The sequence below is a fragment of the Pinus tabuliformis genome, chromosome 4_2 (genome assembly GCF_031772625.1).
Source record: "Pinus tabuliformis cultivar Carrire ecotype Pingquan chromosome 4_2, CPIR1, whole genome shotgun sequence".
NCBI lineage: Eukaryota > Viridiplantae > Streptophyta > Pinopsida > Pinales > Pinaceae > Pinus > Pinus tabuliformis.
In genome coordinates this window covers 447,157,157-447,173,310 of record NC_142304.1, presented here as the reverse complement: position 1 = coordinate 447,173,310, position 16,154 = coordinate 447,157,157, and positions in this window count along the sequence as shown.

Here is a 16,154-nt window from a genome sequence, read left to right as displayed (position 1 = left end):
CAGAAGTTGCAAAATATACCCATTTGAGAAGAAATCGCGCTGAACCTAGGGTCCGAATTTCAGAGCTGTTTGCGCTATATTTGCGGAGATATGATCTGAGGAAGTTGGTCTTTTTGCAGACTCCTGAATTACATTCCAAACAGGTGACCTGGGGAAAAGAATCATAACTTTCTCTCTGGGGATCGGATTGAAATTTCATAAGAAGGTACAGAAATAGGACGGACTGTAGTTTCTTGTATGCATTTTTCAGATCTAAAGGTCGAAACAGTGACTCGTGGCAAATCGTACAAGTTCGCTCTACTGAACTAGTCTATAATAAAGTCACTGTGGGAGATTTCGCATATCTCTTCCTTGGAGAATCCAATTTGGGTAAAACTTGTGGCATTGGAAAGAGGACACAAAGGGCTACTGCAGGTCACAAATTCAGATCTAGATGATTGGAAAGTACAGAGATACATCAGAGGCAATATCGAGCTCCTACAAAGTGAAAAAAGGTGTGTAGATTTTCTTAAATTTTTGCTTAAGCTTGGTTTGAAAATTTATTTTGAAGGAATTCAAAGGGCATAGTAGAGAATTATTATTGGTAACGGATGCCCTGAGGAAAGAAAATGCAAACACCTAGTAAGGAACCTGAAAGCTCTAGCATGACTCATGAAGAAGAGGAAGAAATGCAACATGATATATCAAAATTACAAGACCAAGTGCAACAACTGTCCCTTGCACAAAAAGGAACATAATCTAAGATGGATGGTTTAAAGAAAGGAGTAGAAGCTAAGATGGATTGTTTAAAGAAAGGTGTAGAAGCTAAGATGAATGAAGTGGAAGTTAAGATGGATGATTTGAAGATAGATTTGAAGACAGACATGGAAGAATTGAAGATAAATATGAATAAGTTGCTACAAGAAAGGGTCACTAATGGTGAAAGGGTAGTAAAGGAAACTCATGATGAGAACAAAAGAAATGTTAATCATGATTCCATAGACTCTAATGTTGGATCAAAGACCCACCATATTCCAAAAATTGATATGAGGAAGTTTGATGGCAAGGATCCCGCAACATGGATATTACAGATGGAGCAATTTTTCGATCTCAATAATGTGAAAAACACACAAAAGGTACGTATTGCAACTTTATATTTGGAACCAAATCAGTTTGTATGGTATCAATGGCTTTGCTCTTGTAAACAATTTATCACTTGGGCAATTTTTACGGAAGAATTGATAGCACATTATGAGGATACAAAAAGCAACACTTTTTTTAGCCAATTGATAAGTCTCAAAACAAAAGGTTTCAATAATGGAGCACATTGAGGAGTTCCAAAAATTGAACATAAGGGTAAAAGATATTCCAGAGGAGCATAGGATTGATGTGTTCATAGGGTCTTTAAAGGATAATATCCAACATGATGTTCGCCTTTGGGAACCTGATTCATTAGAGAAGGCATTCAGGTTAGCAAGAAAAATGGAAAGCAAAATTATGGCAACCAAGAAGCATACCACTCACAACTATAAAGATGGAAGTGTTGTTGCCACTAGTCTTCCATAACCTATAAGGTTGACACCACAAAAATTGGAACAAAAAAGAGAAAAAGGGCTTTGTTACAGTTGTGATAGCAAATACACTAAAGGTCATAAGTGTGCTGAGAAGAAATTATTCTACATAGATTGTGAAGAAGAAGAAGAAAAGGAGCAAGAAAGGTCAAAAGAAGAGGATATACTCCAGGAACAAAGCCTAGATAAAGAAGAAATGAATCCGACCATATCTTGTAATGCATTGGCAGGAATTACCACTCCTCAAACCATCAAGATAGAAGGACAAATCAAGAAGAAAAAGGTAATAGTGTTGATTGATTCAGGAAGTACCCACAATTTTATTCATTGTAAGGTAGCAAGAGAATTGAATTGCTTCTTATATCCAGCACCAGAGTGTCAAGTGATGGTTGCAAATGGAGGAACAATAAATTGCCGGAAAGTGCCATAATATCAAGCTATCCATGGGAGAATATGTATTGACTAACCCAATGCTTTCCATTCCAATGGGAGGTGCTGATGTTGTACTAGGAGTCCAATGGCTACAATCCTTGGGTACAATAGCTTTTAATTTTCAAGAACTTTTCATGAAATTTTATGTGGAAGGAAAGGAAGTTGAATTAAGGAGTATTGTAGGGAAACCGGGAAAGATAATTAGCTCTAACGATATGACAAAGCTTCTAAAAAAGGAACAAAGAGGTGTAATTGCACAATTATGTTCGCTAGATGTGTCCACAGTGGAATCATCTATTTCTCTAGATCTCCAAAAAGTCTTGGACAATCATTCCAAGGTATTTGAGACTCCCAAAGGTCTCCCACCTATTTGTGATCATGATCATGCTATTCATCTGATTCCAGGAAGTGTTCCTCCAAACATCAGGCTGTACAGATATCCCTATGCCCAAAAGAGTGAAATTGAACGTATGGTTGCAGAAATGCTAGAGGCTGGTATAATTAAACCAAGTCAAAGTTCTTTCTCTGCTCCATTCGTATTGGTGCACAAGAAGGATGGATCATGGCGCATGTTTCCGGATTATAGGGAGCTCAACAAGCTCACTATTAAAGATAAGTTTCCCATTCCTGTCATTGATGAATTACTGGATGAATTGCATGGATCAATTTACTTCACCAAGTTGGATCTTCGTTCGGGATATCATCAAATCAAAATGAAGATTGAAGACATTCCGAAAACAGCATTTAGAACTCATGAGGGTCATTATGAATTTTTGGTCATGCCTTTTGGCCTTACCAATGCACCTTCAACATTTCAAGGTTTGATGAATTCAATTTTCAAACCATTCCTTAGAAAATTTTTGTTAGTATTTTTTGATGATATACTAATCTACAGCAAGTCTTGGAAGGATCATGTTGAACATGTTGATAGGGTGCTACAACTATTGGAGGAGAAACAATTATATGCAAAAAGATCCAAATGTTTCTTTGGAGTACAAGAGGTGGAATATCTGGGTCATATTGTATCTCATGAAGGAGTTAAGGTAGACCTAGCAAAATTAAAGCCATTAAGGAATGGAAAACTCCCACATCCATAAAGCATTTGCGAGGATTTCTCGGGTTGACAGGGTATTATCGCAAGTTTGTTAAGAATTATGGGAGAATAGCAGCACCTTTAACAACATTATTGAAGAAAGATGCATTTTCATGGACTCCAGAAGCAACAAAGGCATTCGAACATCTTAAAGAGGCAATGTGCCAAGCACTGGTCTTAGCTACACCGGACTTCACAAAAACCTTTATTGTGGAATGTGATGCTTCAGGAAATGGAATTGGTGTTGTTTTAATGCAAGATGAAAGACCCATTGCTTGTGAAAGTCGTCCAATCAAGGGAAAGTTTTTACAAAAGCTATTTATGAGAAGGAAATGTTGGCAATACTCCATGCACTTAAGAATTGGCGACCCTATCTAATGGGAAGACACTTCAAGGTAAAAACGGATCATGATAGCCTTAAATACTTTTTAGAACAAAGATTATCCTCTGAAGAGCAACAAAAGTGGGTCACAAAGATGTTGGGTTATGACTTTGAAATCATCTACAAAAAAGGGAAGCAAAATGTGGTGGTAGATGCACTCTCAAGAAAGGATGAGGATGTGGAAGCATTGTTGTGCGCCATTTCTATTATCCAACCAGATTGGATAAACGAAGCAAGGGAGGAATGGAAGAATGACGAAGAAGTGTGGGCACTTATTCGAAAGTTACAACAAGATTCCAGTATGTCTGATACATTTAGCTGGCAAAATGATTCGTTATGGTACAAAGATCGCTTATACCTCTGTAAGAATTCCCAGCTAAAACAAAAGATTCTTATGGAATTGCACATTTCTCCCTTAGGAGGGCACTCAGGATTTTTAAAAACTTACCACAGGGTTAAGAAGGAATTTTTTTGGGATGTCCTTAAAGCAGATAATCAAAAGTTTGTGGTGGAATGTTTGGTTTGCCAACAAAATAAAGTTGAAACAATTAAGACACCGGGTCTATTACAACCTTTATACATTCCAAGCCAACGTTGGGAGGAGGTTTCAATGGATTTTATCACAGGTTTACCCAAGTCTGAGGGAAAGAGTGTCATCATGGTGGTAGTTGACAGACTTACCAAGTATGCACACTTTTGTGCATTGTCACATCCATTTAAAGCCAGTACAGTTTCTACTGCATTTATGGAAACAATTCAAAAGATACATGGAAACCCAAAGATTATTGTAAGTGACAGAGATCCTATTTTCACTGGAAATTTTTGGACAGAATTATTTTCTTGTCTTGGTACTCAGTTAGCTCATAGCTCATCTTATCATCCTCAATCTGATGGGAAAACTGAGATAGTAAACAAATGTTTGGAAGGATATCTTCGTTGCTTTGTATCTGATAAACATACACAATGGGTCAAATGGTTGTCTCTGGGTGAATGGTGGTATAACACTTCCTTCCATACATCAACAAAAATGACCCCATTTATGGCACTTTATGGGTATCAACCACCATCCATCACATCATATTTAAGAGAAAATTCTAAGGTTCAAGTAGTGGAACATCACATTGAACATCAACAACAAGTCCTCCAACTCTTAAAGGATAACCTCGTGTTGGCATATAATAGAATGAAACAACAGGCAGATCAACATCGTAGTGAAAGAAGTTTTGATTTAGGTGATTGGGTATTCCTATGGCTTCAACCATATAAGCAAATGTCCCTCAAGCAAGCTAAGAAGGATAATAAATTATCACCAAAGTATTATGGTCCATACAAGGTGTTGCAAAAGATTGGTACTATGGCATACAAATTGGAGCTTCCTGCAGCTTCTCGATTGCACCCAGTTTTCCATGTTTCATGTTTAAAGAAGGTTATAGGTGACAAGCTCCCAGTTCAAACAATATTGCCAGAACTTGACGAGGAAGGAAAAATTATATTGGAACCGGAAGCAGTCATAGAAACAAGAACTCGACAGCTACGAAATCGATCAATTTCAGAGTATGGGTCCCTATAATACTAGTGATTACCCCATTACTATTGTAGTTTTACCCCTTATTAATGTTGTTGTGCCCCTATTATCCCCATATTGTTATTACTATGCCCCATAGAATCCCTCTATTGTTATTTTTGTGGCTTTATATTATTATTTTTAGGTCGGCTGTGTTATATTGTGACTCCTTAGACTCCTATATATAGAAAGGAGGTTTTGTCATTTGAATCATCCAATAATTGTTCATTTATGTAATGTAAAGGAGGTTGCCCCCTCAAAGAGGCTGAATTCTAAGGCGTTGATCTATCTTTTCTATCTTTTTCTTGAGCTGGTTTCATAACAATGCCCTACCGACCTACAAAAGTTGCAGAACACTTGTTGTGGTGTTTGTAAAAATTTATGCAACAAATGACAGTTATCCATCATATGTTTTCCTGCTACCTAACATATAGCGCACCAGAACGCAAGCCCCACGCTTGGTCTTGCTTGAGCTTCCAACCTCAAAGGCATATATCCTCATCCTGTAATATAGTTTGTAAAGACCGGGCAATGGTCTTTGTCATGCCCCTAACCTTTGCATTTTAGGCACCATACCTCTTCGCGCACCTCTGGTCAAACTGTCATATCCTGCTTCAAGCTCTGCATTTCAATGCAAATATTTTGTAATTGTGCATGGATCTGTTGAACCCCCAGATTTTGATCTTGCATTGGTGTTTCATGCAGTCTCATTGCAATCTCTAGTGCCTCTGCATGAGTCGTTATCTTTTGTTGTGACAACACAACCCTTAGGTGTGGCAGGAGTGAAGCCACAAACCATTTACGACGTTGTCCATCTGTTAAGTTCATATTAGCTTCACAGATTTTACACTTCAATCTCTAATATAATTCCCAAGGGGTCTCACCTGATTTCATCGCGGTTTCATTGAACCCAAAAATCGACCATGTCTCGAATTTAGGCCTATCGAATTCTTTATTCAGGGCGGTCTAGATGTCTGCCACCCCAATGTTTGGGTTATCATTAGAGTACTTGATGTACCAGGTTAGCATGCGATCCTGTAGAGCACTAACCAGTGTTTCCTTCTTCATGTGATCATCTATAACACCTTGAGCTTCGCATACAGCTTTCACAACGAACCAAAACTGGTCTGGGTCCTCATTTCCCAAGCCTTTGAACGAAGGTGGCTTCACTGAATTTGCCATGTTGAACTGGAGGTAATACGGGTGAGGTCGCAAGTGATGGTGGTGAAGTTGGAGGTGGTGTGGGTGGAGGTGGAAGTCATAGGAATCCTTTTCATATTAAATGGATAACACTTCACAGAGAAGCCTGCGCTACTCCCTCTTCATCACCCAATGGAGGTGAAATCAATGGACTATATTTAGAACCCTTTCTTCCTTCGTTCCTGTAAGTCTTTCTGCTTCATGTAGCTCCGAACATCTAGGTAGTTGTATAACCCATTTTTCGCACAATAACATTTTAATCTAGGTATTCAAAGATTTTAAGTACTTACCTCACGGACCTTTGAAAAAGTGGTGCTCTGCCTCGCTGTAGATGATTGAGGTATCTACCGCGAATTCAGTCACAAATCCTCCTATGATGTGATCAAGCTAATGATCGACAGCGTGGGCGATATTATCCTCAGAGGCTTCCAATCTCTGTACTAACTCTGGAGTCCAAACAGTGGGACCGTCAAGTCTACACCTTCCTTGGCTATTTTCTAGCTTCGCGATCCACTCGTATAGCTCAACTAGAAAGGAACATAAAAAGATCTCGTGTATTTTGTATATAGGTACCTATCCAGACACTGTTCCTTTGTCAGTCGTGGATTTCTGTTCTCTTATGCCACAAATTCATGGATCTTCCTATTCAACCAGTCTCCGATCTCTTTCTTAGTTGGATTCCAATGATATGACATCACACATCTCTTATGTAGATTCCAGTCCCAGCAACGGAACCATTTGTTGGCTTGGAGGGGCCTGACCCAAGTTCAACGTTAGTTAGCCAAACAAATCCCTACACTACTGGCCCTTTTGACATTAGCCCGCAGAGCGCAGATTGAAGTCTCACTCGAAGCAGTATGGGGGGATGCTGGAACCAAGTTTCCACACCCTGAGATGGTCGTTATTTTGGTTTATTCCTCATATTCCTACTTTCATGTAGGTTGTTAAGTTCTAGGGATCAGTTTGTCTAGCCCTTTATTCTGCCTTTCAGTACCTCTGTGAAGGGGTATGATTGGCCTTCGCGTAGCCCTAACCTGCGGTTCAGGTACTTTCGCACTGCTAAAGCAGCGTATAGAACAGGTTTCCAAGTTATCCTTAAGTGTTTAATTATCTTACTAAACAATCATAGTTAGCACCGCGTAAACAGATATCCTTAATTGCGTTCAATTATCCAACGTAATTACATACATTCGCGCATCATATAAGCATCATAAATGAAATTCATACACAATATGACAAGATGCATTAACAGGAAACAAAGACATAGAATTTGCACAATGCTTCTCTTTATTGATATCTTCAAATGATTACAGTCTCTATTCACCCTGCACACATAGTTGCAGGGGTCCGTGCACTCAGCTGCGGACTTCCACCCTAGGCCTCTGTGCACTCAGCTGCAAAGCCTCTACTTACACTAAGACTCAAAACTTAGACTTCTCTCATTATCGCTCAAGACTTCTTACTTCTATAACTTATTCATAACTTATTAGAACTACTTAGAGCTTACTTACTTAGCTCTTTTTATAAAATCCCATGGTACACGGACCATGGGTAGATATTTTACACTCGACTTTACTTTACAAAATAAGGGTTGACAACCCTTTATGAATCACAACACCTTCGCGCTCCGTGACCACAAAATGCAGAGACTTTACAACTTTATTACAAAATTTGACCCAAAACATGGGCTTTTAGCCCCAAAACTGTCCTTGGGGGATCCCATTCCCAACAGTTAGTCAGGTCATCATTCCTCTGATCAGAAAGTGAACTATTGGTCTACATTTGGAATTGCTTCATGTTGTGCTACCTTCATTATAATTTCTTTTCTGGAAAGGTATTTCATATTTCAATGTGGTTATCTAGTTATTTCCTTTGGTAGTCCTGCATAAGCCCATCCAGATACTAGTTCATAAATAAGTAATGAACACTTAAACCATAATTACCTTTGTGAAGGCTTTTCACCATGACATCTTCCTGTAGGCACCAACATCCTGCATACATGGTTAGGTCCCCATAATACTAGTGATTCCCCCATTACTATTGTCGTTGTATCCCTTATTAACATTGTTGTGCCCCTATTGTCCCCATATTGTTATTATTGTGCCCCATAGAATCCCTCTATTGTTATTTTTGTGCCTTTATATTATTATTGTTAGGTCAGCTTGGTAATATTGTGACCCCTTAGACTCCTATATATAGAAAGGAAGTTTTGTCATTTGAATCATCTAAGAATTGTTCATTTGTGTAATGTAAAGGAGGTTTCCACCTTGAAGAGGCTGAATTCTAAGGCGTTGATCTATCTTTTCTATCTTTTGTGAGCTGGTTTCATAACATTTGGTATCAGAGCTTTGGATTCTAAGGTTTCGCTGCTCCAAACAGGTCATCGTGGGATTTGAGCTATAAATTTTTTCTGCGATGTTTCAGACGCTAAAAAAGAAACCCACTTGGGTTGAAATCATTCTGAACCTCGAGTCCAAATTTTAGAGCTTTTTACACTTTATTTACGGAGATATGATCTGAGGAAGTTGTCCTTTTTGAAGACTCCGAATTACATTCCAAACAGGTGACCTGGGGAAAATAGTCATAACTTTTGTTTTGAGCATTAGATTGAAATTTCGTAAAAAGTTATAGAAAGAGGATGGGTTCTAGTTTCCTGTGTATATTTTTCAGATCCTAAGGTCAAGACAGTGACACGTGGCACTTCATACAAGTTCGCTCTCTGAAAAGGTATATAATCAAGGCATCTTGGGAGATTGTACATAACTCTGGACAATCTAAATTCGATTGGAAAGAGGACACAGAGGGCTACTGCAGGTCACAATTTTAGAACTGGAAGATGCGAAATTACAGAGATACTTCAGATGAAATATCAAACTCCTACAAAGTGAAAAAAGGTGTGTATATTTTTTTAAATTTTTGCATAATCTTGGTTTGAAAAATTAGTTTGAAGGAATTCAAAGGGCATAGTGAAGCATTATTATCGGTAATTGATGCCCCAAAGAAAGAAAATGGAAACACCTACTAAGCAACCTGAAATTTCTAGCATGACTCATGAAGAAGAGGAAGAAATGCAACATGATATATCAAAATTACGAGACCAAGTGCAACAAATGTCACTCGCACAAAAAGTAATAGAATCTAAGATGGATGGTTTAAAGAAAGATGTAGAAGCTAAGATGTATAGCGTGGAAGCTAAGATGAATGGTTTACAGAAAGGCGTGGAAGCTAAGATGGATGGTTTAAAGAAAGGCGTAGAAGCTAAGATGAATGAAGTGGAAGCTAAGATGGACAATTTGAAGATAGATTTGAAGACAGGCATGAAATATTTGAATATAGGCATGGAAGATTTGAAGACAGACTTGAAGACAAATTTGACAAAATTTCTACAAGAAATGCTTACTAATGATGAAAAGGTAGTAAAGGAAACTCATGATGAAAACAAAATAAATGTTAATCATGATTTCATAGACTCTAATGTTGGATAGAAGAACCACCATGTTCCAAAGATTGATATGAGGAAGTTTGATGGCAAGGATATCGGAACATGGATACTATAGATGGAGCAATTTTTCAATCTCCATAATGTGCAAAACACACAAAAGGTACGTATTGCAACTTTATATTTGGAACCAAATCAGTTTATATGGTATCGATGGCTTTGCTCTCGTAAACAAATTGTCACTTGGGCAAATTTTATGGAAGAAATGACAACACATTATGATGATACAAAAAGCAAAACTTTTTTTAGCCAATTGATAAATCTCAAACAAAAGGGTTCAATGATGGAGCACAACGAGGACTTCCAAAAATTGAACATAAGGGTAAAATATATTCCATAGGAGCATAGGATTGATGTGTTCATAGGGAATTTAAAGGATAATATCCAATATGAGGTTCACCTTCTGGAACCTGATTCATTGGAGAAGGCATTCAGGTTAGCAAGAAAAATGGAAAGCAAAATTATGGCAACGAGGAAGCCTACCACTCACAACTATAAAGATGGAAGTGTTTTGCCCCTAGCCTTCCACAACCTACAAGGTTGACACCACAACAATTGGAAGAAAAAAGAGCAAAAGGGCTTTGTTACAGTTGTGATAGCAAATACACTAAAGGTCATAAGTGTGCTGAGAAGAAATTATTTTACATAGATTGTGAAGAGGAGGAAGAAAAGGAACAAGAAATTTCAAAAGAAGAAGATATACTCGACCATATCTTGTAATGCATTGGTTGGAATTACCACTCCTCAAACTATCAAGATAGAAGAACATTTCAAGAAGAAAAAAGTAATAGTGTTGATTGATTCAGGAAGTACCCACAATTTTATTCATTGTAAGATAGCAAAAGAATTGAATTTCTTCTTATATCCAGAACTAGAGTGTCAAGTGATGGTTGCAAGTGGAGGAACCATAAATTTCTCTGGAAAGTGTCATAATATCAAGCTATCCATGGGAGAATATGTAATGAATAGCCCAATGCTTTCCATTCCAAGGGGTGGTGCTGATGTTGTACTAGGAGTCTAATAGATACAATCCTTGGGTACAATAGCTTTTAATTTTCAAGAACTTTTCATGAAATTTTCTGCGGAAGGAAAGGAAGTTGAATTAAGGGGTATTGCAGGGAAACCGGGAAAGATAATTAGCTCTAAAAGATTGAAAAAGCTTCTAAAGAAGGAACAAAAAGGTGTAATTGCACAATTATGTTCACTAGATGTTTCCACATAGAAATCATCTATTTCTCCAGATCTCCAAAAAGTCTTGGACAATCATTCCAGGGTATTTGATACTCCCAAAGGTCTCCCACCTATTTGTGATCATGATCATGCTATTCATTTGATTCCAGGAAGTGTTCCTCCAAACATCAGGCCGTATAGATATCCCAATGCCCAAAAGAGTGAAATTGAACGTATGGTTGCAGAAATGCTAGAGGCTGGTATAATTCAACCTAGTCAAAGTTCTTTCTCTACTCCAGTAGTATTGGTGCACAAGAAGGATGGATCTTCGTGCATGTGTCCAGATTATAGGGAGCTCAACAAGCTCACTATTAAAGATAGATTTCCCATTCCTGTCATTGATGAATTATTTGATGAATTGCATGGATCAATTTACTTCACCAAGTTGGATCTTCATTCAAGATATCATCAAATCAGAATGAAGACTGAAGACATTCCGAAAACAACATTTATATCTCATGAGGGTCATTATGAATTTTTGGTCATGCGTTTTGGCCTTACCAATGCACCTTCTACATTTCAGGGTTTGATGAATTCCATTTTCAAACCCTTCCTTAGAAAATTTGTGTTAGTATTTTTTGATGATATACTAATCTACAACAAGTCTTGGAAGGATCATGTTGAACATGTTGACAGGGTGCTTAAACTATTGAAGGAGAAACAATTATATGCAAAAAGCTCCAAATGTTTATTTGGAGTACAAGAGGTGGAATATCTGGGTCATATTGTATCTCATGAAGGTGTTAAGGTAGACCCTAGAAAAATTAAAGCCATTAAGGAATGGAAAATCCCCAGGTCCGTAAAGCATCTGCGAGGATTTCTCGGGTTGAAATGGTATTATCACAAGTTTGTTAAGAATTATGGGAGAATAGCAGCACCTCTAACAACATTATTGAAGAAAGATGCATTTTCATGGACTCCAGAAGCAAAAAAGGCCTTCAAACATCTTAAAGAGGCAATGTGCCAAGCATCGGTCTTAGCTACACCAGACTTCACAAAAACCTTTATTATGGAATGTGATGCTTCAGGAAATGGAATTGGTGCCGTTTTAATGCAAGATGAAAGACCCATTGCTTTCGAAAGTCGTCCAATCAAGGGAAAGTATTTACACAAAGCTATTTATGAGAAGGAAATGTTGGAAATACTACATTCACTTAAGAAATGACGACCCTACCTAATGGGAAGACACTTCAAGGTAAAAACGGATCATGATAGTCTTAAATAATTTTTAGAACAAAGATTATCCTCTGAAGAGCAACAAAAATGGGTCACAAAGATGTTGGGTTATGACTTTCAAATAATCTACAAAAAAGGGGAGAAAAATGTTGTGGTAGATGCACTCTTAAGAAAGGATGAGGATGTGGAAGAATTATTGTGCACCATTTCTATTATCCAACCAGATTGGATAAATGAAGCAAGGGAGGAATGGAAGAATGACGAAGAAGTGTGGGCACTTATTCGAAAGTTACAACAAGATTCCAGTACATCTGATACATTTAGCTGGAAAAATGATTCGTTATGGTACAAAGATCACTTATACCTCTGTAAGAATTCCCAACTCAAACAAAATATTCTTATGGAATTGCACACTTATCCTTTAGGAGGGCACTCAAGATTTTTAAAAACTTACCACAGGGTTAAGAAGGAATTTTTCTGGGATGGCCTTAAATCAGATATTCAAAAGTTTGTGGCAGAACGTTTGGTTTGCCAACAAAATAAAGTTGAAACAATTAAGACCCCAGGTCTATTACAACCTTTATCCATTCCAAGCCAATGTTGGGAGGAGGTTTCAATGGATTTTATCATAGGTTTACCCAAGTCTGAAGGAAAGAGTTTCATCATGGTGGTAGTTGATAGACTTACCAAGTATGCACACTTTGTGCATTATCACATCCACTTAAAGCCAGTACAGTTTCTACTGCATTTATGGAAACAATTCAAAAGATACATGGAAACCCAAAGATTATTGTAAGTGACAGAGATCCCATTTTGATTGGAAATTTTTGGATAGAATTATTTTCTTGTCTTGGTACCCAGTTAGCTCATAGTTCATCTTATCATCATCAATCTAATGGGAAAACTAAGATAGTAAACAAATTTTTGGAAGGATATCTTCGTTATTTTGTAACTGATAAATAGACACAATGGGTCAAATGGTTGCCTCTGGCTGAATGGTGGCATAACACATCCTTCCATACTGCAACAAAAATGACCCCATTTATGGCACTTTATGGATATTAGACACCATCCATCACATCATATTTAAGAGAAAATTCTAAGGTTCAAGCAGTGGAACATCACATCGAGCATCAACAACAAGTTCTCCAACTCTTAAAGGATAACCTCACGTTGGCGCATAATAGAATGAAACAACAGGTAGATCAACATCGCAATGAAAGAAGTTTTGATGTAGGTGACTGGGTATTCCTACGGTTACAACCATGTAAACAAATGTCCCTCAAGCAAGCTAAGAAGGATAATAAATTATCACCAAAGTATTATGGTCTGTACAAGGTGTTGCAAAATATTGGTACTATGGCATACAAATTGGAGCTTCCTGTAGCTTCTCGAGTGCACCCAATTTTCCATGTTTCATGTTTAAATAAGGTTATAAGTGACAAGCTCCCAATTCAAACAATATTACAAGAACTTGATGAGGAAGGAAAAATTGTATTGGAATCAGAAGCAGTCACAGAAACAAGAACTCGACAACTACGAAATCAATCAATTTCAGAGTATCTCATCAAGTGGAAGAACTTATCTACTGAAGATTCCACATGGGAGGATGAGAATTTTATGCAGAAGCATCCAAAACTACTCAAGCGTTGAGGACAACACTTTTTTGAAGGAAAGGGGCATGTTAGGTCCCTATAATAATAGTGATTCCCCCATTACTATTGTCATTGTATCCCTTATTAATATTGTTGTGCCCCTATTGTCCCCATATTGTTATTATTGTGCCCCATAGAATCCCTCTATTGTTATTTTTGTGCCTTTATATTATTATTGTTACGTCGGATTGGTTATATTGTGACCCCTTAGACTCCTATATATAGAAAGGAGGTTTTTTCATTTGAATCATCCAAGAATTGTTCATTTGTGTAATGTAAAGGAGGTTGCCCCCTCGAAGAGGTTGAATTCTAAGGCATTGATCTATCTTTTCTATCTTTTGTGAGCTGGTTTCATAACATACATGTTGACACATCTCCAAAGTAATGTCAAGGGTCTCCATCTTTTCCAGAATTCCATCGAAGTCTTCATATGTTTTTGGGAGATATCATAGTCAAATATTCTTGGTCTTTTGGATGTTGACTACCTCTACCATTGTTTCATATTTCATGATTTCTTCCTTCCTTTCTTCACACATTTCATTCCTAGGAGCTTCAGAGTTTCTTTATTGGTCAAACACCTCATACACCATATGAGGACATATTATGTTGATTTCATCTAGTAAATATGTGACACATGCATTCCTGCATTCCTTTGAGGGAGTAGATCCTTTCTTTGATCATGCTTCTTAAGATAGAGCAATGATCTATGTTGTCTGCAACCATATGTCAGAACTTAGATAATATATACATAGCACATATTTCCTTTGGGTGATCCAAACTTCCTACAACAACTTATTTTGAAAAAGCTTCATCCCCTTGATCTGCTTCATTTTTATGTCATCATACCATCATACCTTGAATTCCAAAAGTTTGGAACTCTTGATGAAACACTTGCTTCCCCCATGATCAATGAGCCTTACAATGAAGATTCTATCATAAAATCTTGAGTATCTTGAATATCATATTCTGTAGATGTTATCTTTAGACTGATGTATGATGAGTTTTTCCTAGATGACCTCTTCATTTTTTTTTATAAGTATCTTTCAATGAGGTTTTTCAAGAGGTATATCTTATAGATTTTTATCCCAAACATTTATATGTTACCTATATCATGAGTTCTTAATGCTTTTACCATGATTCCATTCTCTAATATGATGCATCCTATCTTATTTATAAAGTTTCCTACCTATATAGAAGAAGGAGATCATCTTATTCATAGTAGATATCTCTTACTTCCTCCTTATTCAACTGGTTTGTTTTAGGTTTTTCCACTTCTTCGGTAATATGAGATTCTTCCTTGTTTTTATTGTTCCTTTTAATTTTAGGACAATATCTTCTATAGTGCCCATATTCTTGATAGCCAAAGCATAACACCTTAGCCATATTCTTCCTTTTCTTTTGAGGACCAAATTTTCCAAATTTCCCTTTTCCTTTTGACATAGCAACATATGCTTGATTTTGTTCATTCGATCCCACATCAGTTTTTGCCTTCAGTCTAGTTTCTTCGATTTTGCACAATGACCATAGATCTTGGAAAGAGGTGGCATATTTCTTCCCATAAATACTTGAAGTGAAGTTGCCCCTTTCCTCTGGTAGTGCCTTCAATACTACAATGATCATTTCTTTGTTGGACATTATTTCACCCAAATCCTGAAGTTGATCTCTTATTTCTGAAATCCTCATAAAGTATGAGGTTATTCCTTCGTCTTTCAAGATATTCAATTTGTAGAGTTATTTACTTAGAGATATAACCTCTCTTGCAATACTTATGGAAAATAACTCTACCAGTTTGTCATATATTTATTTTGAAGTGTCTAATTTTGATACATATGGGATGAGAGAGTCCTTGATGGATTCTATGAGAATTATTTGGGCCCTCACTTCCCCTTTCATGTATTTAGCATGTTCTTGAGTATCTTCTTTGGAAGGTTGGGTTATATATCCCTTGATGTGATCCATGACTTCATTCTCAATGAGGTTTAGGTTTGTTCTTTTCTTCCATGCAAGGAAATTTGAAGCCCCAACTAGTTTGTTTCTTTCCTTGCAAAAGGACATTTTGGTAGTTTTAGAAGAAGTCATATACTTACTTGAGTTAATGCTGCTTCTTCTGCTTGCTTCCTCCTTGATTTCGATGTTGATGTAGCTTGTAGAAGACTATTCCTTGAAAGAATGATGAGAGAGAGTTTTCTTTACGAACCCTTTTGAAGATGAAGACAATATTCTTTGATCTAGCCTTCCTTAGCCTTTGAAAATATTCCACTCCTCAGATGATGGATGAGTGATGATTTTTGAAATGCTTCTAGCATTTTGGTCTCTTGATTGATATCTTTTGTCTCTCTTTTATCCTTCCTTGAAACTCAATCTTTGTGTGTA